Source organism: Gracilinanus agilis, chromosome 1, assembly GCF_016433145.1.
Source record: "Gracilinanus agilis isolate LMUSP501 chromosome 1, AgileGrace, whole genome shotgun sequence".
In the NCBI taxonomy this organism is placed as follows: Eukaryota; Metazoa; Chordata; class Mammalia; order Didelphimorphia; family Didelphidae; genus Gracilinanus; species Gracilinanus agilis.
In genome coordinates, this window is record NC_058130.1 from 21,134,832 (window position 1) to 21,161,567 (window position 26,736).

The window sequence follows — 26,736 nt, forward strand, 5'->3', positions numbered from 1 at the left end:
TTTCTTTCTTTCTTTCTTTCTTTCTTTCTTTCTTTCTTTCTTTCTTTCTTTCTTTCTTTCTTTCTTTCTCTCTTTCTTCCCATCCATCTATCTTCCTATCATTTATCTATATTTATCTAAACACATATGTTGTATATACATATGTATATAGAATTATAACATTGCAAAGATGCACAAATTTCTTTTTTATATTTAGGCTAGATGACGATAGCCTAAATATAAAAAAGAAATTTGTACATCTTTGCAATATTGTATATATATTTTTAATTGAAACCTTCATGCATTTCTCCTAGTGTAAACAATACATGACTTATTTCACAACATGAAAGTGATGCATAAATTTCTAAATAAAGCATAAAAAATCTACAATATTTTTTCACCATTTGGGTCCAGATCACGCCTCCATATTTGCTGGCTGTTTGATGACAGGCAAATCACTTCACTTGTAACCCAAGCCTCTCCCTCCTCATCTCCACCTCCTTGCTTACCTGACTTCCTTCAAGTCTTAGCTAAGTCCCAAAGCCCACCTTTTACAAGAAGCCTTTCTCAGTCCTCCTTAGTCTTAGCCCCTTCCCTCTAAGACTACCCTCAGTTTATCCTGTCTATCTTTTGTGCATACATAGTGGTTTGTATGTCTTTTTCCCCATGTAAAATATTATGAGACTTTAACTGATGTTCGTTTCTCCTTCCAGAAAAAGACTGCTAATAAGCTTCTGTGCTGAGGAGCACAGGATCAAAGATGGCAACAACCCCTTTGGGGATGGTGAATATCAATGCTAAGGTAGTAGAAGACCTGTCTTGGGAGACTCAAGAAAGTGGCTGTTCAGCAAGTCCTGAGGCTGGACTTCTCTGTTTTCTACCTTTAAGTTATAGGACTAAAATGTGTCTCTATTTGGCTTTAACTCTGGCTTGCTATCCCTATGACTGAAGTAGAAATCAGACCAGGGGATCATATCTCCCTATTTGTCAGACATTTGTCCCCTCTTCTTTCTTCTTTAGTATGGCAGCTTTCTGTTGTCATGGCTGATGGTGGGTAACAGCAATATTGCCACACTGCTCCTGCATGCTTGTAGGATATAGGCTACTTCGACTAGACCTTGGTTGTGAATCAAGGACTTCTTGTGATTTTAATTCATACTTAAATTTATATATTCACACATATATGATTTTAATATATTTAATTTAATTTTCTCTTCTTGTTCTTGGGAGAATTGATTGATATATTACTCAATCTTCAATAATTCAATAACCTACCTTTTGGTTTAGCCATACATCCTTTGCCTCTATTGTTGATGAATATCCTCCTGAGGGGGGATTGTGTAAGCCTAACTAAAACTAAAACCTACTAAAATTATAAACTAAAAGTCCAAAGTCTAAGATCTTCTTAAAGCAATTTTGGGAAAAGATAACTGCCAGCACCCTGGACCAGGAAAGCAGATCTTCTGGAGAAGATGCTGTAAGATGCTTGCAGAAATCAAACCTACATTATGAGATTCAGAGTGAATCTTCCGATATAACAAGCTGAACTGAGGGGGGTTGAGCCTTCCATTTGTCCTGATTGTAAACACTATGTCAAAAGGGGGAATGCCCCCAATGGCTCTTTGTCAATGTTCCTGTCAATCATTATTTTTCCTCTTCTTCTCTTTCTTTTAATTATCCAAATTGTAGTAACTCTCTCCATGAAATGTCCAATATCTTTTGTACTCTTATGCACCTTGGTGAGAGACTCCTAAATATATAAACTCCACATGTGGAATGATTCAGGGGGAGACCAACATGTTAATCTCCTGGAGAACCAAAAGTGGGGAGACTTAACATGCTGGTCTCCCAAAGAATCAGGGGGAGGGGAATTGTGTGAATTGCATATCTGGGGGATCTCAAACCCAGTCCAATCCTGGAAGCCTCACCACAGTGGGTGGACATAGGAGTCACAGAGTCACATGTCTGGGTCTGCCAGCAGTGGCACAGAAGTCCAGGAGGCCAGGGGATATGATGTATGGAGGCCATGGGCCAGTTGAAGGATCTCAAAGGATCTTGAAGGATTGGGGGGAGGGTTTAGAAGGAGCTTTAAAAGCCAGTGCCTGAAGCTCACACTCTCTCATCTCTCTCCTTTGGCGATTCTCTGAGCAGCCCTAGTACCAGCTTATCTATATACATCTGTAAATATATACAAGTGGGGGACCAAACTGGGCTGGGATCTGGGACCGGATCTTACCTTAAGTTAGAAAGGTTGGAAACCTTATTTCTCTCTTTCTTTTTACTAATACTTTAAAACTTAGTATAAAGACTCCAAGATTAGTTTGTATTTATAACATCTGCTAGACGATAAGCTCCTTGATAGCAGGGATATTGGGATCTTGTATGTTCAGCATTTAGCCCAGTGCCCAGCATACTGTACATGCTTAATAAAAACCGATTGGCTGGGGACATCTAGGTGACTCAGCGGATAGAAAATCAGGCTTGGAGACAGGATATATCCTGGGTTCAAGTCTAGGTTCATACACTTTGGAATTAAGCGACTCTGGGTGAATCACTTTAGCCCCAATTGCCTAGTCCTTGCCACTCTTCTGTTTTGGAACCAATATTTACTATCAATTTTAAGATGGAAGGTAAGGATTAAAAAATAATACTAATAAGTTTCCTCAAATGTAAAACAGGGATAATGAATGATATCTATAATATCTGGCTTCAGGGTTGTTCAGAGGATCAAATGAGATCCTCTGGAATAAATTTTGAATGATAATAAATACCTGGAATAATTTTGCTGCCTTGAGAGGTGGCCTGAGGTAGCAGATATGTAGTCAGGAAGACCTGGGTTCAAATCCCTTTTCAGACACTTAAAAGTTGTACAGCTCTGGGCACATCACTTAATCTCTCTGTCCTGGTCTATATTCTGCCTCTGGTGGAAATGATCACTCAGAATTTGAAGGTTCAAACCAGCATGTGCTGGAGCCAGCCGGTACCCCATTGTTTAATTCTCGGTGTGCACATCTACAGCTCAGAAATTAGCAAACCCTACAAATCAAGACTTGGTTTATTGCTTTGTTGATTGTCTAGACCAGTGATTCCCAAACTTTTTTGGCCTACCGCCCCCATTCCAGGAAAAAATATTACTTAGCACCCCCTGTCACATACTATCACCGCCCCCTTACAGTTATTCACCACCCCCAAATGCACCTGTGGCCATCACTGCACCCTTGGAAGCACCCACCAGGGGGCAGTGGCGCCCACCTTGGGAATCACTGGTCTAGACTTAGGAAAGTGATGAACAAAAATATTAATAATGCAGATCAGATTTTTAAAGCGTCTACATATATGTGCATATATTCTACACACTGCCCCCCAGCCTGTTGGAAAATGTTTACCAGTGCCTGATTGGCTCAGACAAGCCATCTATTTATGAAAATATATTTAAACCACCTACTGGTAAAAAATTGCTAATGAAGTGGAGAAAAAGTCCAAGATAAAAGCAGAGAAAAGACATTGGGAAGGATGTTAAAAGCAGCCAAAAGAGAGGTTGGCTCCCTGGTGTCTCTGGAGATCTCCCCCAAAGTTTGTCTCAGGGGCCAAGTTCAGGGGTCAAGAGGCAGCAGTAAACCCCAACAACAGTTCTAGGTCTACCTCCCAGCCTCCATGCTCACAACTGTCTGAACTGGGCTGTTAATGGAGAGGACAAGGGTCAGCCGGCACCTTCCCAATACCGCTGGCATCCTAATGGCCCACTGAACAATCTGTGCCTCTTTCCTCCTCTGTAAAAAGATGGGGTTGGACTTGATGGCCATTAAGGTCTCTTCTAGCTCTGACACTATGATATGTGCATGGGAGACAGACACTTCATCGGATGAGAGCCTTGAAGTTGGCATTTGGCTTACTGAATGAGTGTAAAAAGAAGTTCATTTGATCTTGGTTTGCTTTGAGAGAGGTATAAGATCCCCAAATAAGGAAGTGTTAACCCTGCTGGTCAGACTATTTATGATAACATTATTGTTATGCACATAATGCATAAAATATATAATAAATTATATTTTAGTTCTAGGTATTATAAATCTTCCAATGTTATCTAACCTTCACGCTACCAATACACTAATACATAATACAACTATCTAAAATTTTATAAAAATGTATCAACTAGGCAGCTGGGTAGCTCAGTGGAGTGAGAGTCAGGCCTAGAGACAGGAGGTCCTAGGTTCAAACCCGGCCTCAGCCACTTCCCAGCTGTGTGACCCTGGGCAAGTCACTTGACCCCCATTGCCCACCCTTACCACTCTTCCACCTATGAGACAATACACCGAAGTACAAGGGTTTAAAAAAAAATTAAAAAAAAAAGGAACAACTAGAAGAAAATTAGATAAGCTTACAATAAAACACAATGGAGCGGGGCAGCTGGGTAGCTCAGTGGATTGAGAGCCAGGCCTAGAGCCGGGAGGTCCTGGGTTCAAATCTGGCCTCAGACACTTCCCAGCTGTGTGACCCTGGGCAAGTCACTTGACCCCCATTGTCCACCCTTACCACTCTTCCACCTGGGAGCCAATGCACAGAAGTTAAGGGTTTAAAAAAAACCACACACAATGGAGCATAAGCTTTCACATAGAATCTAATCTAACTAAACTAAGTGATCGATGCAAAATGCATTTTAAAGCAGCCTAAATCTGAACAATTCAAAACAGGAGGTTTTCTATCCTACATATTACTAATACAATTAAGCAAATTTTACATTGAGCCATGAACTATCCTCCTCTTCTAACTATGCACAACCTTTTACATAATCTGTACATCTAATTACATATTTACGTAGGTATTTATATGTACACACCACAAAGCCTTCCAGCACCATCCCTTTTTATTACTGTTACTCAGTTGTTTCAGTCATGTCTGACTCTTCATAATCCCATTTGGGGTTTTCTTGGCAAAGATCCTGGAGCAGTTTGCCTTTTCCTTCTCTGGTTCATTTGACAGATGAAGAAACTGAGGCAAACAGGGTTAAGCGACTTGCGCAGAGTCACAGAGCTAATACATGTCTGAAGCTGATTTTGAACTCACAAAGATGAGGCTTCCTGATTCCAGGTCTGGCACTCTAGCCACTGAACCACCCAGCCACCTCAGCACCACTCCTCACCCCTACAAACCAACACTCGTTAGCAGTTAGCACCATAACCTGCTGCCTTCATCACCTCATGCAATTTCCTTCTCCCACCCAGTTAGTTCTCCCTCCCAGCTGTGTGTCATCTGAAATCTTTATCTTCAAGTTCTTCGAATGGAGACCAGAACAGGGCCAAGACAGGAGCCACAACTCTTTCTAGGCTGTCATCACTGCAGCTCTCAGCACTCCTTGGGCAAACTCGTTTAACCAGCTACCAGACTGCCTCCCCTTCAGTTCAAGTTTCACCATCACGCTGACGAGGCAATCCTGATAGATGCTATCAAGCTCTCTGTGGAAATCGACACGCTCTGTATCGATGATATGCCCATGAGCCACTGCTGCAGGAGAACCTAGAAAAGGAAATGAGCTTTGCAGAGCGTGCCTTATGGATGAGTAAACCCATGGGTTCGTTTAATGATCGCCTCTTTCTTTGCCTCTACTAATCATTCTCCAGAGAATACTGCCAGCCCTGGGCAGCAAGACTCCAGATCCCTCGGTTCTGGGATCTACCATTTCCCTCCTTTTAAATATATTGACAATTTGATATAAAAAAAAATGTATCAAATACTCACCATGTAGAAAGTCCCATGCTGGTCACTGGGGAAATAAAGGGAAAAAAAAACCAAAAAGGAAAGATCTCTGTCCTCCAAAAACTTAGTTCAGAAGGGGTAGGACTTTACCTTCTTTAAGCTATAGACCCTGTGGGCAGTCTGGGGAAGCTTAAGGATCCTTTCTCAGCCTGATGTTCTTTAAATGTATAAAACAAAGTCCAGAGGATTATAAAGGAAGCCAATGATCCTGAAACATAATTCAAAATAGGAACATGATTGCCCATTAAAATACTTTCTATTATCTATGATCTCTTTGGAGTACAAACCCAGCAAAATGGTATGGCTGGATCAAAGGGCAGGCAGTCTTTTAGAGCTCTTTGGGCATAGTTCCAAATTGCTATCCAGAATGGTTGGATCAGTTCACAACTCCACCAGCAATGCATTAATGTCCCAATTTTGCCACATCCCCTCCAATATTCATTACTCTCCCCTGCTGTCATTTTAGCCAATCTTCTAGGTGTGAGGTGATACCTCAGAGCTGTTTTGATTTGCATTTCTCTAATTGTTAGAGATTTAGAACACTTTCTCATGTGCTTATTGACAGTTTTGATTCCTTTATCTGAAAATTACCTATTCTATCCCTTGCCCATTTATCAATTGGGGAATGGCTTGATTATTTTATACAATTGATTCAGCTCCTTGTATATTTGAGTATTAGACCTCTGTCAGAGTTTTTTGTTATAAAGATTTTTTTCCCAGTTTGTTGTTTCCCTTCTGATTTTGGTTATATTGTTTTGGTTTGTACAAAAACTTTTTAATTTAATATAATCAAAATTATTTATTTTACATTTTGTAATTTTTTCTAACTCTTGCTTGGTTTTAAAATCTTTCCTTTCCCAGAGATCTGACAGGTATACTATTCTGTGTTAATTTACTTATAGTTTCCTTCTTTATATTCAAGTCATTCACCCACTCTGAATTTATCTTGGTGTAGGATGTGAGATGTTGATATAAACCTAATCTCTCCCATATTGTTTTCCAATTTTCTCAGCAGTTTTTGTCAAATAGTGGATTTTTGTCCCAAAAGTTGTGCTCTTTGGGTTTATTGTAGACTGTCTTGCTGACGTCACTTACCCCAAGTCTATTCCACTGATCCTCTCTTCTGTCTCTTAGCCAGTACTATATTGTTTTGATGACCGCTGCTTTATAGTACAGTTTAACATCTGGTACTGCTAGGCTACCTTCCTTCAAGTACAAAAATATTTATAGTTGCACTCTTTGAGGTGGCAAAAACTGGAAAACGAAGGGATGACCTTCAATTGGGGAATGGCTGAACAAATTGTGGTATCTGCTGGTGATGGAATACTATTGTGCTCAAAGGAATAATAAACTGGAGGAATTCCATGTGAACTAGAAAGACCTCCAGGAATTGATGCAGAGCAAAAGGAGCAGAGCCAGAAGAACATTGTACACAGAGACTGATACACTGTGGTACAATAGAATGTATTGGACTTCTGTACTAGCAGCAATGCAAAGACCCAGGACAATTCTGAGGGACTTATGGAAAAGACGCTACCCACATTCAGAGGAAGAACTACAGGAGAGGAAACACAGAAGAAAAACAATTGCTTGAACATATGGGTTGATGCGGATATGATTTGGGATATAGACCTTAATGACCACCCTAGAGCAATTATCAATAATATGCAAATAGGTCTTGATCGATGACACATGTTAAAACGAGTGGAAATGTGCGTAGGCTAAGGAGGGGTGGATGTTGGGTGGGGTGAAGGGGAAAGTAAGAATGTGAATGTAACCATGGAAAATTTTTCTAAAAAAAAATAATAAAATACTTTCTTAAAAAGTTCATGAACTCCCCAAGTTTAGAACCTCTGTATTAGGAGAAAATGCCATGTGAACATCCTCTGTTTGCCTCAATATTCTCAACTATAAAATGGGAATAATAGCAGCATCTACCTCCTAGAATTGTAAGGATGAGATGATACTTCCAAAGTGTTTAGCACAGTGCCTGGCACATAGTGGGTGCTCTATAAATGCTGGCTATCATCATCATTATTATAAGTAAAAGTATAATAATAAGAAAATATAATAAGTAAATTATAATTATTAATAAAATAATTATAAGCAAAAATAAGTAAATATAAGTAAATTAATATGTGAAATCTTAAAAGTAATTTGAAGGAGAGAGAAAATAAACATTTATTAAGTCTTTTATGTGCCGTGTGCTTTACAAATATTAACTTACATGAGCCTCTCACAATAATATTATAAAGTAGGAAGTATTATTATCCCCATTTTATAGATAAGGAAACTGAGGCAGATAGAAGTTAAGTGACCTGCCCAGGATCGCATAACTAGTAAGTGTTGGAACTCACATCTTTCTGACTCCAGGCCAGGGGTTCACCGCACTGCCACCACTTACTTTTTGAGAGATAAGAGTCTGCAATGTTTAGGCTGTTGATTTAGAACTCAGAGGAACTTATTCATCCCCTAGTTCAACTTTTCTTTTTATAGATGAGGTTTGAGTGCTGTAATAATTGAGTCATTTACCAAAGGTATAATAAAAAGATTTAAAAAAAAATAGCAGAAGCAGAATTCGAACCCAGGTCCTGTCACATCAAAGTTAGCATCTGAAACTTTGTTTAGTGGGGCTGGTGATAGTGAGATCACAAAATGAGGATTCAAAGAAAGAAGGAAACTAGCATTTATTAAGCTCCTACTATGTGCCAGGCATTGGGCTGAGCTCTTTACAACTCTTCTCTGTTTGAATCCCAACAACAACCCTGAAAGGTGGGAGCCCTTATTATTCCCGTTTTACAGTTGAGAAAACTGAAGCAAACACAGGTTCGGTGGCTTGGCCAGGGTCACACGGCTCTATTAAACGTCCGAGGCTAGATTTGAACACGTCTTCCTGACTCTAGGACGAGCACTATGCACTCGCCACATCTAACTGCCTCGAAAGAGCAAGAAGGTCATCGAAATGTTCTTTTTCTTTTTTCTTTTCCTAGAAACACAGTCCAATAACACAGCTTTGAAACTGTCACGTCTTGGATTACATGTGCGGTTTCATGCGCAATCTGTGTTTTCTTTTCCTTTGCTCACGGGGCACGGTTGGGTTTGTTGGTATTTAACAACTTTAGGAGAGCTACAAATTTAAAAAACAAGCCCCTGGCACCCGAAGATGTCTGCTGCTGGGAGTTGGGAGGCAATCTTCACAATACGTACTAAAGAGCCCTGTCGATGGAGCAATGGAATCACCAGGCTTTTATTCTCCTTCCATGGTGTGTTTTGACCTCAATCTCATTGGAACTGAGAATTTTCAATATGGTAACTCCCTCTACCAATGCAGAGCTGGAAGTCATTATCTTAGAGAGTAGCCTGGGAGTAGAGGGGAGGGATGAGGGGAAAGGACTCCCCCAAGGTCCCACAGTCATTCTGGGGACTGACTTGAGCCTAGCTGGCTCTCCAGATTGGCAATCTAGTCATCCCCTACGCTGCTTCTCAATTATATCATAGAAAGGGGATGGGGGGCGGGGGAAGACCTTTGTGTCCAAATATATTTAAGGCTGCAAAACATCCTGCTTGCCAAGCAACTGGGGAATAGCTGGGGATGGGAGGGGAATGGGTTAGGATTAGCTTTGGGGGAATAAACTGGAGTCTATTAATGGGATGGAATGAAAGGGAGCAGTGGATGAGAAAGCCACTGAGCCTCAGAGTGAGGAAGATGAAGGTCCCTTTCTGTTTCTGGCAAGTTAATTAACTTTCCAGTGGACAGAACAAATCTCTACAGTGTTAGCAGAGATTTACTCCCATTGGTAGAGGGAAGCCATAATGGGAGAAGTCACAATGTCCGAGTCATTCTATAGAAACACGTATGCACACACGCAAATGCAGTGTGCTCTTTTACATAAATAATGGATATGATGGTTCTACAAAAGCAAAAATAGGAAAAATAAAATGGAATTGGAATAAATAAAATGGAAAAATATATAAAGTGATGAAATGAGATCAACAAAATAATAACATATGGGAGGCAGCTGGATAGCTCAGTGGACAGAGGGCCAGACTTAGAGATCAGAGGTCCTGGGTTCAAATCTGACTTTAGACACTTCCTAGCTGTGTGGTCCTGGGCAAGTCACTTAACCCCCATTGCCCAGCCCTTACCGTTCTTCTGCCTTGAAATGAATATACAGTATTGATTCTAAGGTGGAAGGTAAGGGTTAAAATAATAATAATAATAGCATATGCATTGAATACAATTATACTAAGGGGAAAAAGGCAAGAAAGACAAGAAAGTATTATTAGTACATCAATAGATTTGAAAGGGGGTCTAAGAAAATGTATTGTTTATTTTATTCAAATATGTGTTGTAATATTTTTCTATTCAATGAAAATGTAAACAGTTCCCCTTTGGGGATTTGCCCTGTTATTTTACCGCCTTATTTACTAACTAGTTTTTATCGTGAATATTCTATTAATAATAATAACAAAAACTCAATAGAGCAACTGGCCAATGAGGATCTGTCCTTAGAGCACCCAGCCAACCCAAGTGGAGGTTTGATGAGTTTGCTTCTAGAAATTCATGATAGAGATTTTTCTCTTCTTGGATCAAGTATATCGATTGTTTCCCACTGTCTTTCTGACTGGTGATGGGAAGACTTTTCATTGGCCTGTGGTTCAAACCAAGGTTGGATATGAAAGACACAAACAGAAGACATTATAGAAAGGACATGTACCTCTTACAGGGGACAGTCCACATGGCCTTAGCTCCTGCCCAGGGCATCACGTAGTCATACACACTTTCTTTTTTCTCTCTGGGTCATCTGATCTGTCTAGACCTTATGTAGAATGAGTTTCTGAGCTGAACAAGCCAAGCTGCAACTTTGGGGCAGAAGAGCCAGCTCAGAAATCCAGCCTTTAGAGTCCATAGAGAGGTCTTCCATGACTGTAGCCTTGAGGAGCAGCATGTTTGATTCAGCCTGACACTGAGCCAGCCTGCCAATTGTGACACCCTCTCCTATTAGCAAGGAGACTCATCCATTGGCTCTGCCATTCCAATTGTGAGTCACAGTGTGTCTGGTGGAGATGTTTGTAATAAACACTTTAAGTCTAAATTCAGTCTCTTGAGGGACTGTGTTAGTAGAAAAGAATGACCTTCCAATTTTATAGGCTATTATACTTCGGATATAGGCAAATTCTCAGTAAATATTCCCTTGTAATACACTGTTGGTGGAGCTGTGAACTGATCCAAACTTTTCTGGAGAACCATCTGGAATCATGCCTGAAGGCCATCCAACTACGCATATCCTCGAAGAAAAAGAAAAAGGAGTTGCTTGTTCAAAAATATTTATAGCTGCTCTTGTGTAATGGCAAAGAATTGGAAAGGGAGGGGATGTCCATCAGTTGGGGAATGGCTGAAAAAGTCGTGGTATACAGTAGTAATGGAATACTATTATGCTATAAGAAATGATGAACAAGATGATTTTGGAAAAACCTGAAAAGACTTATATGAACTAACAAAGAGAGAAAGGAGCAGAACCAGAAGGCACTGTGAAAGATAACGTGTATTGTACAATGGTCACCTGCGAACAACTCGGCTATTATTAGCAATGCAAGATTCCAAGATGACCCAGAGGGACTCAGGACAAAAAATGCTATCTACAGCTCGAGAAGGAACTGTTGGAGTCTGAACGCAGATCCAAGTATACCATTTTTCACTTTGTTTCTTTTGTGAGTTTTTTCTTGTATGTGCAATATATGTCTTCTTTCACGACATTGGGAATATGGAAACATATTGCATGATAGCACTGGGATAACTTATATCAGATTATTTACCATCTTGGACAGGGGAGAAGGAAGGGAGGGAAGAGAATTTGGATTACAAAATGTCAGAAAACAATGGTTGAAAATGTTTCTATATGTAATTTTAAAAATGTAAAAGGAATAGACCTGTAAATATTCCTTTTAAAAGCTAATCTATATGAATGGGTTAATTAATGAAGAGGTCACACAGTCAAATCGATACTAGGAAAATATTAACTGATTTTGACATTGGAAGGAACACACTGGATGGGGGCTCATAAGCTACAGTACTAGAAAAAAACAATCTCCAGCTCCTCAGGATACTAAGGGTACTGTGCATGCTTGAGGGGAGAAGCAATAGCTTTGCTCTGGAGATTCAAGTTGTCAGTACAAGTAATATTTGAGATAGTCGCCTTAGTGGTCTATGAGCTGTATAAATAGAAAAAAAAAATCAGAATTTGATTTTGATACCACTTTGATACAGAATTTGATACAGAATTTGATACCTCTTTGATACAGAATTTGATACCTCTTTGAGGGTAGAAACAATTTTTCAATTTTATATTTCTTTCACTAGCAACTCGAAGAGGTATAAGGAGTTGTCAGAGTTCTAGGCTTAAGTCATAAGCTGTTGATATAAAGGAGTGGGGATTTGGTTCTCTGTGGATAGGATCACAGATCTAGTGCTGGAATGGAGTTCAGAAGCCATCTAATCCAACCCCCTTCATTTTACAGATGAGGAAACTGAGGCATTTGGAGGTTAAGTTACACAGGAAGAGAGTGTCAGAAGGAAAATTTAAAGCCAGGAATCAGGAAGACCCGAGTTCAAATTTGACCCCAGGCACTTCCTAGCTATGTGACACTGGAGGAATCACTTCACTTTCTCTTGATTTATGCAACTCCCTAGCTCATAATGATTACATTAGAGGCAGATCTTTCTCAGAATTGCACTATTTCTAGTGCTTAGCATAATACCTCATATGGTAGGCATTTAATATGTGCTCATTGAGATTTTATTATCATTAACATTTTTCACAAGCCTCAGTTTGCTTTTTAAAATCATCTTATGCACATTAATCAGCTGATGGTGGAGTTATAAACTATTTCAATCATTCTGGAGAGCATTTTGGAGCTATGGCCAAAAGGCTATAAAGCTGTGCGTGCCCTTTGACCCAACAATGCCACTTTGGCTGTACCCAAAGAGATAATTAAAAAAGGGAAAGGAACCACTTGTTCAAAAATATTTATAGCTGCTCTTTTTGTGGTGGCAAAGAATTGGAAATTGAGGGGATGTCCAACAATTGGGGAATGACTGAATTAGTCATAGCATATATGTTGTGCTATTGCCCTATAAGAAATAATGAGTGCATGGCCCAGATCTAATTGCTTACCATCTCCAGGAGAGGGGAGAGAAGGGAGGGAAGGAGACAATTCAGATCCTATAATTTGAGGGGGCAGCTGGGTAGCTCAGTGGAATGAGAGTCAGGCCTAGAGACAGGAGGTCCTAGGTTCAAACCCGGCCTCAGCCACTTCCCAGCTGTGTGACCCTGGGCAAGTCACTTGACCCCCATTGCCCACCCTTACCAATCTTCCACCTATGAGACAATACACCAAAGTACAAGGGTTTAAAAAAAAAACAAAAAACAATCCAGATCCTATAATTTGAGAAAACATAGGTTGAAAATTGTTGTTACAGGTAATCAGGAAAATAAAATACCTTTGAAAATAAAAAAATAAAGGAAATAATGAAGGTGGTAGTTTAAGAAAAAAATATAGAAAGACCTCTATGAACTGATTCACAAAGTGAAGTGAGAAGAACCAGAAGATCATTGTTCACAGTCCCAGCAATGTTGTAATGATAATTAATTGTGAAAGACTTGGCTATTCTGATCAATAACAATGATTAAAGACATTTCCAAAGGATTCATCCACCTCCAGAGAGAGAACCAATGAATTCTGAATGCAAATTAAAGTCTAATTTTCTGGCTTTTTTTCCTTTTAACATTTTTGTGATATGGCTAATATAGAAATAAGTTTTGCAAGATTGCATGTGTATAACTGATATCATTTTGCTTGTCTTCTCAGTGGGTGGAGGCATGGTGGGAGAGAGGGCATTTGGAACTAAATTTTTCCCCAAAAAAAGTTAAATTTATTTTTAAAAAAACAACCAAAAAACTGTCCTACATCCTTTTAAAAATACAAGCTCATAAGAGAGCAGCTTGTGTGGTCACATCAGCGTTATATGTATATTCCTCTTTCCCTCCTCCTTGTACTTGTTCACAATCACATAATCATAATTATAAACTTGTAGCCTCCAATCCGCTAGTAGTGTCATTGTCTATAATTACATTCTTGCCTTTCAACATTTGCATTTTTATCCTGATTAACACTGTTAATTGCTATTCACTTTTCCCAGCATGTGCTTTGTCCCCCTAACTTAGACGAGACATTCCTTCTGGGGTAGACTCCCCATTCCGGTCCTCTGTCTTATGGCACTTTAGGTTCTGACAAATAGCACGTTAGTCCATTAAAGAACTTTGTTTTGGTCCCCATTGGCCTTCCTTCCCAGACCAAAGAAAAAGACAATATCTGTGGGACATTCTTCAGGAGCTGTTGAGTCAGAAAATTTGACACTGGAGCCCACCTAGTGATGAGACTCTCCAGCAGAGGTTCTTGATGGACAGACACATAGTCCACACAGGGTGAAACCTTCCCAGCTTTTTAGGATGTTCTGGAGTTTGTGTTCCATTCAAAAAGTTGATGAGACATCAGCGTCCCCTTTAGCCTACATGAGGCATCAGAGTGGGCCTTTTTCATGTATTTGCTAATTGAGTGATTGGATGATTATGCAATGCTTTGATCTCCCTGGAAAGATGCTATCATTGCCTAAGAATATTGAGTAAAATTCCATCTCAGGTTTATGTGTACCTCATTTCTAAATGGTGAGTAGCTGTCATAGTTTACAAATGATCGATTTAATAGAAGGACCCACCTGGCTGGTTAAACAGGTGACAGCTAATATGGCACTCCAGAAACTCAGGCTCCTAGTCTTTTACCCTGCCAAGGGGTGCCATAATGCACAGAGTGCTGGGTCTGGTGTCACAAAGACCCAAGTTCAAGTCCAGTTACAGTACTTGCTAGCTGTGTGACCCTGAACAAGTCACTTCTATTTGCCTCTGTTTCCTCACCTGTAAAATGGGGATAATAATAGCAGCTGATGGAGGATATTTATAAAGCATTTAGCACAATGCCTGGTTTATAGGAACTTACTAACTGCTTGTTTCCTCCCTTCCCTATCTCAGAATCAGACACTGAATTGAAACGGTACATCACAGGCTACCAGATAGAATCTCCTGTACACCACACCAACCGAGTAGTTATTCGGTCTTTTTTTTTTTTTTTAACCCTTACTCTCTGTCCTAGTAACAACTCTAAGATAGAAGGGCAAGGGCTAAGCAAATGGGGTTAAGGGACTTGCCCAGGGTCACACAGCTAGGAAGTGTCTGAAGCCAGATATCAACCCAGGTCTTCTCAACTCTAGGATTGGCACTCTATCCACTATGCCATCTAGCTGCCCCCTATTCAATCTTTTCTTACAGACTTTTAGTGACATGGAAATACCTCCTAAGTCAGCTCATTCTACATTAGGACAAGCTTGAACTCAAGAGAGTTATTCCTGACATCAAGCCTGGATCTTTCTTTTTGTAACTTTTACTCTTTGCTCCTGGATCTACCATCTGTGGCCAAATAGAACAAAGCCTTTGCTAAGTCTCTTCTTCTCCCAGCTTGACCATCACCAGTTTTTATAATTGTTTCTCCCATGATACAATCTCAAGGCTCTTCATCAATTCTCTTGTCCTCTTCAGGATGTGCTCCATGCCTAACTAATGTTCTTTTTTTTTACATGTCGATACAATTTTTAATAATCGTTTTCTGAAATTTTGTGATTCCTCTTCTCTCCCTCTTCCTCTTCCATGACGGCAGGCAATATGATATAGGTTGGACATGTGCTCTCTTATAATACGTATTTCCCTGTTCGTCTTGTTGTGAAAGAAGACACATATCAACTACACTAAGGAAAAATTCATGGAGGAAATAAAGTGAAGAATGATAGGCTTCTGTAGCAATGCAGATTGCATCTGTTCCTTCTTTGGAGATAGGATAGCCTTTTCCAATGGGTCTCTTGGGGTGGGCCAGGATCCTTGCATTACTGATAATAGCCAACTCATTCACAGTTTATCGTTGTACCTTATTGTTGTTACTGTGTTCTCCTGGGTCTTCTCACTTCACTTTGCATCACCTCATAAATCTTCCCAGGTTTTTTGTGATCATCTTGGTCTTCATTCCTTATAGCATGATAGTATTCCATCACCATCATGTACCACAAGTTGTTCCACCATTCCCCAAATGGCGGACATCCCCTCACTTTCCAATTCTTTGCCACCTCAAAAAGAGCTGCTATCGATATTTTTGTATAAGTAGATCCTTTCCCTCTATCTTTGATCTCTTTGGGATACAGATCTAGTATTGGTATTGCTAGGTCAGAGGGAATGCACGGTTTGATGGCCCTTTGGGCATGCTAACCAGTGATTCTCAGAACTGGACACAATCCTCTGAATGATGGGTGGGACAGAGCAGAGTACAGAGCGATGATCATCTCTCTAGTAATAAATTTGAAGCCCAGAATGCAGCCTGTGGTACTCTCAGCTCCACATCTGGCCTTGATGCTTTTATCAGTATGAATCCCAACCTTACTCTGACCAATGGACTTTGAGCTCGGCAGTATCTCCTGTCTTGGCCCTCCCCCAAATCACCCCTCTTTGTAACAATCAATCATAAGCACCTACTATGTGCCAGGCGCTAGGCTGAACACTGGAGATACAAAAACAAAAGTGAAACAGCCTGTTGCTTCAGTGAGCTTACCAAGGGAGACAACATGAGCGTGCCTAGGTAGGTAGACAATCTATTTAAGGCAATTTGGAGGAAGGGGCAGCAGGGGAGAATCAGGAAAGACTTCACGGAGAAGGTAGCACTTGAGCCCAGCCTTAAAGGAAGCTAAGGAAATTTAAGAGGTGGAGGCAATGGTGGGGGGAGTGGAAGAAGCATCCCAAGGGAGACAGTCAGTGCCAAGATATGGAGGCAGCAGAAGGAAGGTGGTAAAGGAGGAAGAGTTTGAAGAAGAGGTTGACTCTAGCCTTGGTAAAGGGGAGTAGTTTGTAATAAGGCTGGAAAAGTTGGATGGGAGAGAGTTGTGAAGATTCTTAAATGCTAAAGATAGTTCATATCTGCTCCTAGAGGTAATAGGGAGCCAATGGAGTTCATTGAATAAGAGAGTGATCAGATCTATGCCTTAAGGAATGTAAACACAACTATAAAAAAAAGCGTGGACCAATAACATGGTAAGAGTGAAGGATGAACTAGTGGTCAGTCCATGTGCTCCATGGATATTCTTAAGAGGTCCCAAGAACACAGAGAAAGCCCCTAGCACACATATTAGTGGACCCTCTATATACCATACTATGTGCAATCTGGCTATTATTCCCATCTTGCCTCCAATGAAACTTTGGATTCTGCTTCCGAGATGAGTAGTAGGTGAGCTTTTGTCTTAGTTTGCTCCAACTGGTCTCTGTTTTTAGCCATATCCATACTCGTGCCAACTTTTCCCACTTTCCAGTTCCCCTGCAAATATTGTTTTCCTCCTGTAGAATATAGATTTCTTTTTTCTTTTATTATTTTTAAATTCAGAGATGTTTTTTTCTCAATTACATGTAATAATAGTTTTCAAGATACATTTTCCAAAATTATAAGATCCAAACTGTCTCCCTCTTTCCCTTCCCCCATTCAGAGATGGTAAGCAATTTGGTCTGGGTCTTACATGAATTATCATGTAACGCACACTTCCATATTGGTCATTGTTGTAGGAGCATCCTCATTCAGAACCAAAATCCCAAAATAAAACCAAAGATACACTGATGTGAAATTATAGTATATTTTGATCTTCTTCCATCTGATTCCAACAGTTCTTTCCTCTGTAGGTGGCTAACATTTCCCATCATAAGTCTTTCAGAATTGTTCCAAATCATTGCATTGCTGAGATTAGCCAAGTTTCCAGTTGATCATCATACAGTATTGCTGTTACTGTGTACAATGGGAGACCAGTTCTGTTTATTTCGTCCTGCATCAGTTCATGTAGATCTTTCTAGCTTTTTCTGAAAATCATCCTGCTCATCATTTCTTATAGCACAATAGTACTCTATCACCAACATATACCACAGTCTGTTCAGCCATTCCAATTGATGAACATCCCTTCAATTTCCAACTCTTTGCCACCAAAAAAAGAGCTGCTATAGGGGCAGCTGGGTAGCTCAGTGGATTGAGAGCCAGGCCTAGAGACAGGAGGTCCTAGGTTCAAATCCAGCATCAGACACTTCCCAGCTGTGTGACCCTGGGCAAGTCACTTGACCCTCATTGCCTATCCTTACCAATCTTCCACCTATAAGTCAATACACAGAAGTAAAGGGTTTAAAATTAAAAAAAAAAAGAGCTGCTATAAATATTTTTGTATAAGAAAGTCCTTTCCCCTTTTTTATTATCTCTTTGAGATACAGGCCCTGTTGTGGTATTACCAAATCAAAGGCATGCACAGTTTTATAGCCCTTTAGTTCCAAATTGCCCTCCAGAATGATTGGATCATTTCACAGCTCCACCAACAATGTACTGGTGTCCCATTTTGCCATATCCCCTCCAACATTTATCAATTTTCTATACTGTCATATTGGCCAATCTGCTAGGTGTGAGGTGGTACCTCAGAGTTTTTTTGATTTGCATTTCTCTAATCAGGAGGGATTTAGAACATTTTTTCATATGATTATTAATAACTTTGATTTCTTCTTTGTATCCTTTGACCATTTGTCAATTGGGGAAAGGCTTATATTCTTATAAACTTGACTTTGAGAGAAATTTGTTATAATTTTTTCCTTAGTTTGTCATTCCCCTTCTAATTTTGGTTATATTGGTTTTGTTTAGACAAAAGCTTTTTAATATAATATAATCAAAATTAGAATGTAAGTTTCCTGAGGACAGGAACTGTTGCTCATTTGTAGGGATTAGCACAGTACCTGGCACATTGTAAGCATTTAATAAATACTTAGTTTTTCTCTCTCACCTATAATCATCTATGTAGCTACCTGACAGAATCCATATGAGATATTATCAGCCAATATGAAATGGGTTCTGATTTCCATCACCGCAGGAACTATCCATACTCACGAGCTCATGGGCCACTAAAGAGCTAGAATAATATAAACAAGTTGGATGACCAAGACTAATGGAATTTCTTGTTTTTGTCCCAGCACCTGATCATTTCAAAACTCCACTTTAGTTTCATGTTGAGACATCAAAGCTGATAAGGAAATAGCTCTGAATGTTTGCTGTTGGCTCTTACTAACAAAGGCACCAGAGTGGGCATTCTCTCAGTAGGCTGGCCAGGATTCCTTGGCGTCAGGGATCCGGTCTTATTTTGTCCAGTGGTCAGCACTCACTCGTAAGAGGACTTGGTGCCCTCGTCCCAGCCTGACTCACTCCATGACCTCAGGAGCACTTTTTTCAATTCTTTTCACTTCATGTCCTTCTTTGCAAACACAGGGCTAATTAAAGCCTCTCTGTCAGCAGTGTGGTGAAGTGGAACCAATACAAATGGCTGTGGATGGTAGATTGGTTCGCTTTGGTTTAGCTGAGTGGAAAATGCTCCAGACACACTGAATGAGAACACCTAGTACTTACTGAACAGCTATGGGCCACCTGGCCTCCAAGATAAGTAGTGTTCACTGTAAAGTCCTATGTAGCAAAAAAAAACCAACAAAAACACAACAAATAAAATAACCCCCCTCTTACCCTGCCCCCAAACATTCTCTATAGCAGGGACAGCGAATCTTTCCTTCAGCATATGGTAGTGCCAGAGAAAAGCATGGCTCCTCCTTTCCTCAGCCCTTAAATGTTTCCAGCAACAGCCCAGGGTTATTTAAAGACCCCTACCCAGTACCATCAGTGAAGCTTTCAATGGCTACAGAGAATCGAAGGCACCCTGGGAAATGTTAAAGTGGATGATGACAAACTTGGCCATGAGAGGAGAGAATAATGATAATAACTAACAATATAGTATTTTAAATTTTGCAGAGCACTTTACACATTTCTCATTTGAACCTCACAACAATGCCCTGAGGATAGGTATTGTTCCCATTTTACCGATCAGGAAACTGGGGCTGAAACAAGTGATTTGCCAAGGATCACACAAACTAGTAATCAATCAACAAACATTCATTTTGTGCCAACTATGTGCCACACCAGAATGCTACCTAGCTGGTAAGCATCTGAGACCCGATTTGGACTCAGATTATCCTGACTGTAGGTCCAGTACTTTAACTACTGAAACATCTAGCTTCCTTTATAAGAGAACATCAAACTGTAATAAGTCACCATGAGCCAATGTGGTACTGGGGACAGAGACCCATTTGTAATGTGTAATGTGTTATGGTTTCTTGAGGCCCCTGGAAAATCTTTGGGTTTGGGCCCAAGCATCATGGGAACTCCAATAAAGAAAGGACTGGAGAAATGGTGCTAAACTATGGGCTACTGATGGCAGTGGGAGATCCTGGATGAAAGCCAGTTCCCTGGGGAAAGGGATGACTTCCACCTGCTGGTGACTGAGGAGAACTGCAAGAAGTGAGCACCGCAGGGTGTTGTTACAAGGCACATTCCACTGTCATTGACTTTAAAGTTAACATTGGAAATCAAGAATCCAGTGGGGTTAGGCCCTGTAGCCTATGGCCCTAAAATTTGGAAAACACATTTTCTGATCTCTTATCCCCTGTATCCTGAAGGGAATGTTAAGAAAACCTAGAAGATCTTGAAGCCTGGGCTGAAAAGTCTATCTCAGATGGAATTTAGAAGCTGTTCAGTAGAACGAATTGCATTATCTGGCCTCAGATCCTTCCTGGCTGGATGACCCTAGCTAAGTCATTTAACTCCCATTGCCTAGCCCTTACTGCTCTTCTGCCTTGGAACTAATATACAGTATGGATTCTAAGATGGAAGGGAAAGGGTTTCAAACAAAAGGACTTGCATTAAAAGAAACTGGAGTAGAGCCTGCTTTAAACACAGTGGGTTAACAGAAAAAGAGGTAATCCTAGATAATAGTCATAGGAAAACAGGGAATTAAGGGAAACAAATGAAAGCAGAAAGGGCCCTAAAAAGGATCACTCTGTCCAAATCCTTCATTTAGTCCTTATTTTTTATTTTTATGAATATGACAAATACCAACAAACATTTCCATCCAGAAAGAACATAAACAAGGATTAAATATGAAATCGCAAATCTGTTATATAAAGCTCCTTTTTAAAAACTGTATAACAAAGGGAGCAACTAGGTGGCTTAGTGGACTGAGAGCCAGGCCTAGAGTCAAGAGGTCCTAGGTTCAAATCTGGCCTCAGATACTCCTAGCTTGTGTGACCCTGGGCAAGTCACTTAGCCCCCATTACCTAGCCCTTACTACTCTTCTGCCTTAGAACCAATACATAGCACTGATTCTAAAATGGAAGGTAAGGATTGTTGTTTTTTTTTAAGTATTTAACAAATTTATCACGGTTAGTTCCAAAGTTGTCCTGCTTGTCTCTGACTTTCTCTAAATTTCTTTCAAATTTCCTATTTTAAAAATATTTCACTGATGTCTTTTTCTTTTTGTTATCACTATGGCCACTTTCTTGCCTGGAGGACCTGGGGGATGGGGGGGGGGGGAGAGGTGTCTGGGAGAGTAGTGGGGGGAGGGGGGTGCCCTCTCCTACCAGCCTCCAGTCCTGTTGGATGCCAGGGCTGTTGTCCAGCCTGTGCAGCCTCTGAGCTCCCATCCTTGCTTCTGTCACCCAGCAGCCCTGAATCCTTTCCATCCTGCATGGGGGCCCTGCAGGGTGAAAATGGGATGGGATGTGGGTCCCTTCCCGACCTCTGCCCTTTTTTTCTACTCCCCCCAAAAGCCTTAGCTTGGGAAACAGGAACATGGTCAAACAAAAGAAACCCCTTCCATTGTCTCTGTCTGAAAATATCTGTTTCTGCATCTCTGGTCCAGAGGATTGAGTTGACTATCTGGCTTCCGGAGTCATGGCTGATCTCTGCTCGGTAAAGCTTCCAAAGTTGCTTATTTTTATATTGTTGTATAAATGGTTCTTCTCACTTTCCTCTGCTTTAGTTCATATAAGTCTTCCTCGGGTTTCTCGGAGGTTGTCCTTTTCACTAGGTGCAATAATAATATGTCGTCACATTCATCTCTAAGTTTCCCAGCCTTTCCCCAGTTGATGGATACCGGCTTTAAGTCCCCAGTTATTGGCTAGCTCTCAAGATCCTGCAGTGGCTATTTTTGTATAGCTGGGCCCTTTCCCTCTTTCTCTGATCTCTTTGGGGCTGGAGTATGTCTAGGGACGCTTTTGCTGGGTCCAAGTCCGTGCTCTTTAGTATCTTGGGCTATTTCAGCTGCCCGCCAATCCACAGCCCCAGCAGTGTGTGCCCCCAGCCCCTTGCTAACACCCCCCCCCTTTTGTTTTCCCTTAGCTCCTCCGAGCTTTGTCATTTTCCTTTTGGGGGGGCGGGGCCATCGCCGTCAATCAGAGAAACGTGATGGGGGGGGGGGGCTTGTTGTAATGTCCCTTCTCTTTTTACTCTCGGGATCTGGAGCATTTCCCCCCATCCGATTATTGGTAGCTCCACTTCCACTTTCGCACTTTCCCAGCTCCTTTCCATTCATTTGACTCAGTGCTCTCTACGTATGGCACGTCAGTTCTTTAAGAGAGAAACTAGCTACAAAGCCTCTCATTTAACACTCTAATTTGAGCTTGTTTATGCAAAGGCTTCCCAAGATCCTCGCCTCCCCGCATTTAACCCGTTTCTTTCCCAATTGAGTTTTTAAAAAAAGGACTCCGTTTTCCAAACTTTTCCCCTTTAACCTCTTCCGACGGAACAACTGACTGTGTCTTTGCAAACGCTCTTCGAGGGGTCCCCGGTTAACCCTTTCCTTCCTGCCTTCCTAACCTGATTTTGTTAGGCAGAGCATTTAACCCTTTCTTTAACAGTAGATTGCGGTAGTAAAAGCTTTTCCTTTTTTTTCAAGGACCCCCCCCCATTTAACCCTTTCATTTGTAACTTTTTTTTTAAACCCTTAACTTTCGGTGTATTGTCTCATAGGTGGAAGAGTGGTAAGGGTGGGCAATGGGGGTCAAGTGACTTGCCCAGGGTCACACAGCTGGGAAGTGGCTGAGGCCGGATTTGAACCCAGGACCTCCTGTCTCTAGGCCTGACTCTCAATCCACTGAGCTACCCAGCTGCCCCCTCATTTGTAACTTTAAGTGCACAAGCTGCCCCCACTGCCCCCGGGTTTATGGAATCAAAGTGGTCCATTTACTGCTCCCCGATGGCTCTGGTCCTGGTTGGGTCAGGAATCCTTCCCGCTCCCGGCCACGAAAGGCATCCGCTTCCTTGTTCTTCTTGCCTTCTGCGTTCTGCCCTTTACTATCCATTTTGCAGTTGGGGAAACTGAGGCCCGGAACCACACGGATGCCGGGGAGGCAGGCGAGCTGAGCCGGGGGCGGATCGGGGGCGGGGCCGGGGCGGAGGCTGCGCCAGGGGGAGGATGGAAAGGGAGGGTGCTGCCCACTTTGTGTCGGCGGACGGAATCGACCGGCTTCCGCGGCGCCTTTAAGGAGCGTCCAGAGCGGCCAGCGGGAGAGCGAGTGAGCCCCGGAGCGCCGAGGGGGCAGTGCGACAAGCGGGGGCCACCGTGGGGCGGCAGGCCGAGCCGGCCGGAGGTGAGCGGGGGGCCCGGCTGAGAGGGGGTGCTCTTGGCCTTCTTGCGGGGGTGGGGCCAAGAGGGGGCTGCACAGGCGGTGCCCCCTGCCCTCCCTCCCCCCCCCCCGGCGGAGCTGCCAGAGGGTCCTGGGGCGGGGTGGGGGGCCTCGCCTACTCGCCTTCCTCTGGAGGGATGCCAGGGTTGCTGTCCAGCCTGGGCAGCCCCCAGCAGCCCTGGCCCTCTCCATCCTCCCGGGCACCGGGGCCTCGTGGGGTGACCAGGGGATGGGATGGGATGGGATGGGGATCCTTCCCGGCCCGCGCCCTGGCATCTCAGGAACTTGGCCATCCAGTCCAGGGCACCCAGGATGCTGAGGGAGGGAGGCCTCGGGCCCCACCCCCACTCCGCGTGCCCTGGCCCAGCCCGGCTGCTCCGCTGTCCGCTCCCCCGGCTTCCCGAGGACCTGCCACTTTGGGCAGGCGGCGGCGGCGGCAGAAGAGTGGAGTTTGGCCCCAGGGCAGGAAGGAAGGCGAGAGGACCGCGTCTCCCACCTGAGCCCATCCCGGCCTGGCACCTGCGCTAGGAAGGACCCCAGACTAGTCTTTCAGGCCAAACCGCTCAGCTCCCAAATTGGGAAACTGTCGGAAGTGATTTGTCCAAGGTCACGCAGATCACTCGCGGAATCCGAGCGGCTTCCCTCGGGACTTGGAGTTAATTTAGTTCCACCCCCTCATTTCGCCCCGGGGCCCTGAGAAGTGACCTGTGGCAGGATTTGAAGCCAGCTCCTGTGCCTTCAGATGGGGGCAGATTATTTGGAGGGTGTCCGGCCGCAGAGTCTTTCTGGCCCTTCCACGGCTGGAGTGATTAGAATTCTGGCTGAAGGTCTAAGCAGCTGCCACCCCTCCAATGTCAGGAAAAAATATCCCGAGGCTTTTAGGAACCTTTCCGCCGCCCAGAGCTCTGCTAAAGGGGTTCCAGATGGAGGCTTCGCCCACCTTTCCCCACAGTATGGCATTCATGGAGAACGTGGTTCGGAACACTCCGCTGCCACAGTTAGTCTTTCAGGAACAAATGTTTATTAAGCGCCTGCTGTGTGCCTGGGCTGTGGCGCTCCGAGGGTAGGAGGACAAACAATGAAACAAGCCCGGCTCTCCAGGAATTTACCTTCTAATGGTGGAAACAAGCATGTATACAAATATGAAGGGAATAAACAAAAAGTGAATAAATACACAGCTACAAAGTGGTTCAATTAGAGGTGGCTCAGTGGCTTGAGAGCTCGGCCTACAGACAGCAGGAGGGCCTGGGTTCAAATCGGACCTCAGATGCTTCCTAGTTGTGTGACTCTGGGCTTATCCCCCATCGCCCAGCCCTTTCCACTCCTCTTCTATCAGAAAATGGCCATAATGTAAAAAGAAAAGAAAAAGGCATTAAGAAAAGTTTCTTATAAAAGAAATTCATGCTGGGTTTTCTTCTTCAACTCCCCCTCCCCCATCCCCAGTCCTGATTCCGTTGATTCTAAAATGGAAGGTAAGGGTTTTAAAGAAATAAATAAATTACAGGTAGTCGAATGTGGGGGGGGGGGGGGCACCAGCAACTGGGGCAATCAGGGAAGGCTTCCTGTAGAAAATGGGGCTTCAGGGGCTCTTTAGAGGAAGAGTAGGAATCTCTTAAGTACAAATGCCAGCATTTATTAGTTATTCCAGACACTGGGGTTAGTCAGAGCAGAGGCCCTCAAAACTAGAGATGGGGGATCATATTTGGCCCATTTGGGCCTTCACAGAATTTGAGAGGAGGAAGTCATGTCCAAGGAGGCAAGACAGATAGTTTGGGACTAGCCTGTAGAAAGGCTTTAGTTGTATTTTATGCTCGTGGCTGTAGGAGACCATTGCAATTGGTTGAGTAGAGGATCCTATGGTTTGACTTGCCATCAAGGGAAATTGGTGGCTGGGTAGAAGGAGGAGGACTCAAGGCTGAGATTTGAGATGGAGGAGCATTTAGAGGCTGTTCAAAGTCTTAAGGGAGAGGTGAGAACAGAAACTGGGCTGGTGGTTTGGTGGGTGGAGAGTAGGCATCAGATGCAATAATTATGGTGATGGACAAACAGGAATGTACAGTCAGTCACACTAATTGAGTATAAAGGATGAGGAAGAAGAACTTTTATTGAGTGGAGTGGTGCCTCCGGGCCCAGCATAAGCTACTTACTACTATAGGAGATACAAGACGAATGTAAGAAATTGCAAGAAACCTGCAGCCTCATTAGAGGCAGAATTAGTATACCGGAAACCGTGAGGGGACAGTCCTAAACTATAGAGAAATTCCTCAAGCATGACATTCTGTCTCCAACTTGACTTACTTTATGTATTGTTTTTAACTTCAACAAAGTATCTGAGGGGCAGAGCCAAGATGGTGGCTTAGGAGAACCTAAAGCCATAACTTCTAGGACAATCCTTCCAAACCAATATTTATATTGTCTTCAAAGAAAAAAGAAATCCAAACCCAACAAGAAATCACTAGACTCTCCTACTGAAAACAACTTGAAAGGTAGGCACAGTCTGTCTATTTTCACAGGAAAAGGGAGAGGCAGCCTCTCCCACCCAGTACTGAGACTTGTGATTTTGTGATTTGACTGGGTGAGCCCCTGGGCAAGACTGCAGCTCCGAAGGCTTGCCTCTGACCCACCACATATGGCTTTGGGCTCTGACAACAGTTGGCAGGAGGAACTTGGGGGGAGCCATCAGATGAGATACAGTGAGAAATTTGCCACAGGGCAGGCCAGCTCAGCAGGTTAGCGCACAGCTGAATCCAGTATACCAGCAAAGGATTGAGAAAAGAGAAGATTTGGCCTCAGGGAAGAACAGCTCAAACACTATTTCAGTAAATCAACTGAGGGGCAAGTCTCCATAGTGCATAGTCCATAGGACAGAAGAAAAAAAGTAAATGAGTAAACAAGCTTCGATGGGGGGAAGGACCAAAGAACAGAACCAGTGGATGAGGAGGAGATCCAGGAAACATCAAGCAAAGCCAACCCCCCCCCCCCCAGAGAATTGGATGCAGGCTATGGAGGAGCTCAAAAAGAAATTTAAGGAAAATAGTAGCCCAAAAAACAAAATAGGTCATCTGGAAACAGAGGCACAGGCACTGAAAGCCAGAATTGACCTAGGGAAAATGGCAAAAAAAAAAAAAAAAAAATCAGAAGAAGAGAAGAATGGCTTGAAAGGAAGAATGGACCAAAAGGAAAAAAGGAGAAACAAAGTATCTGAGGCTGAGCTCAAAGAATCAAGCTGTCAGATTTGGCCGGCCTTCTGAGGTCCTAGGGATCAAAAGACCCATTTGTTAGTTTTTAGGATTGGGGGGAGAAAAAGTTGAGAGAAGGAAAAATCCAGTATTAATTT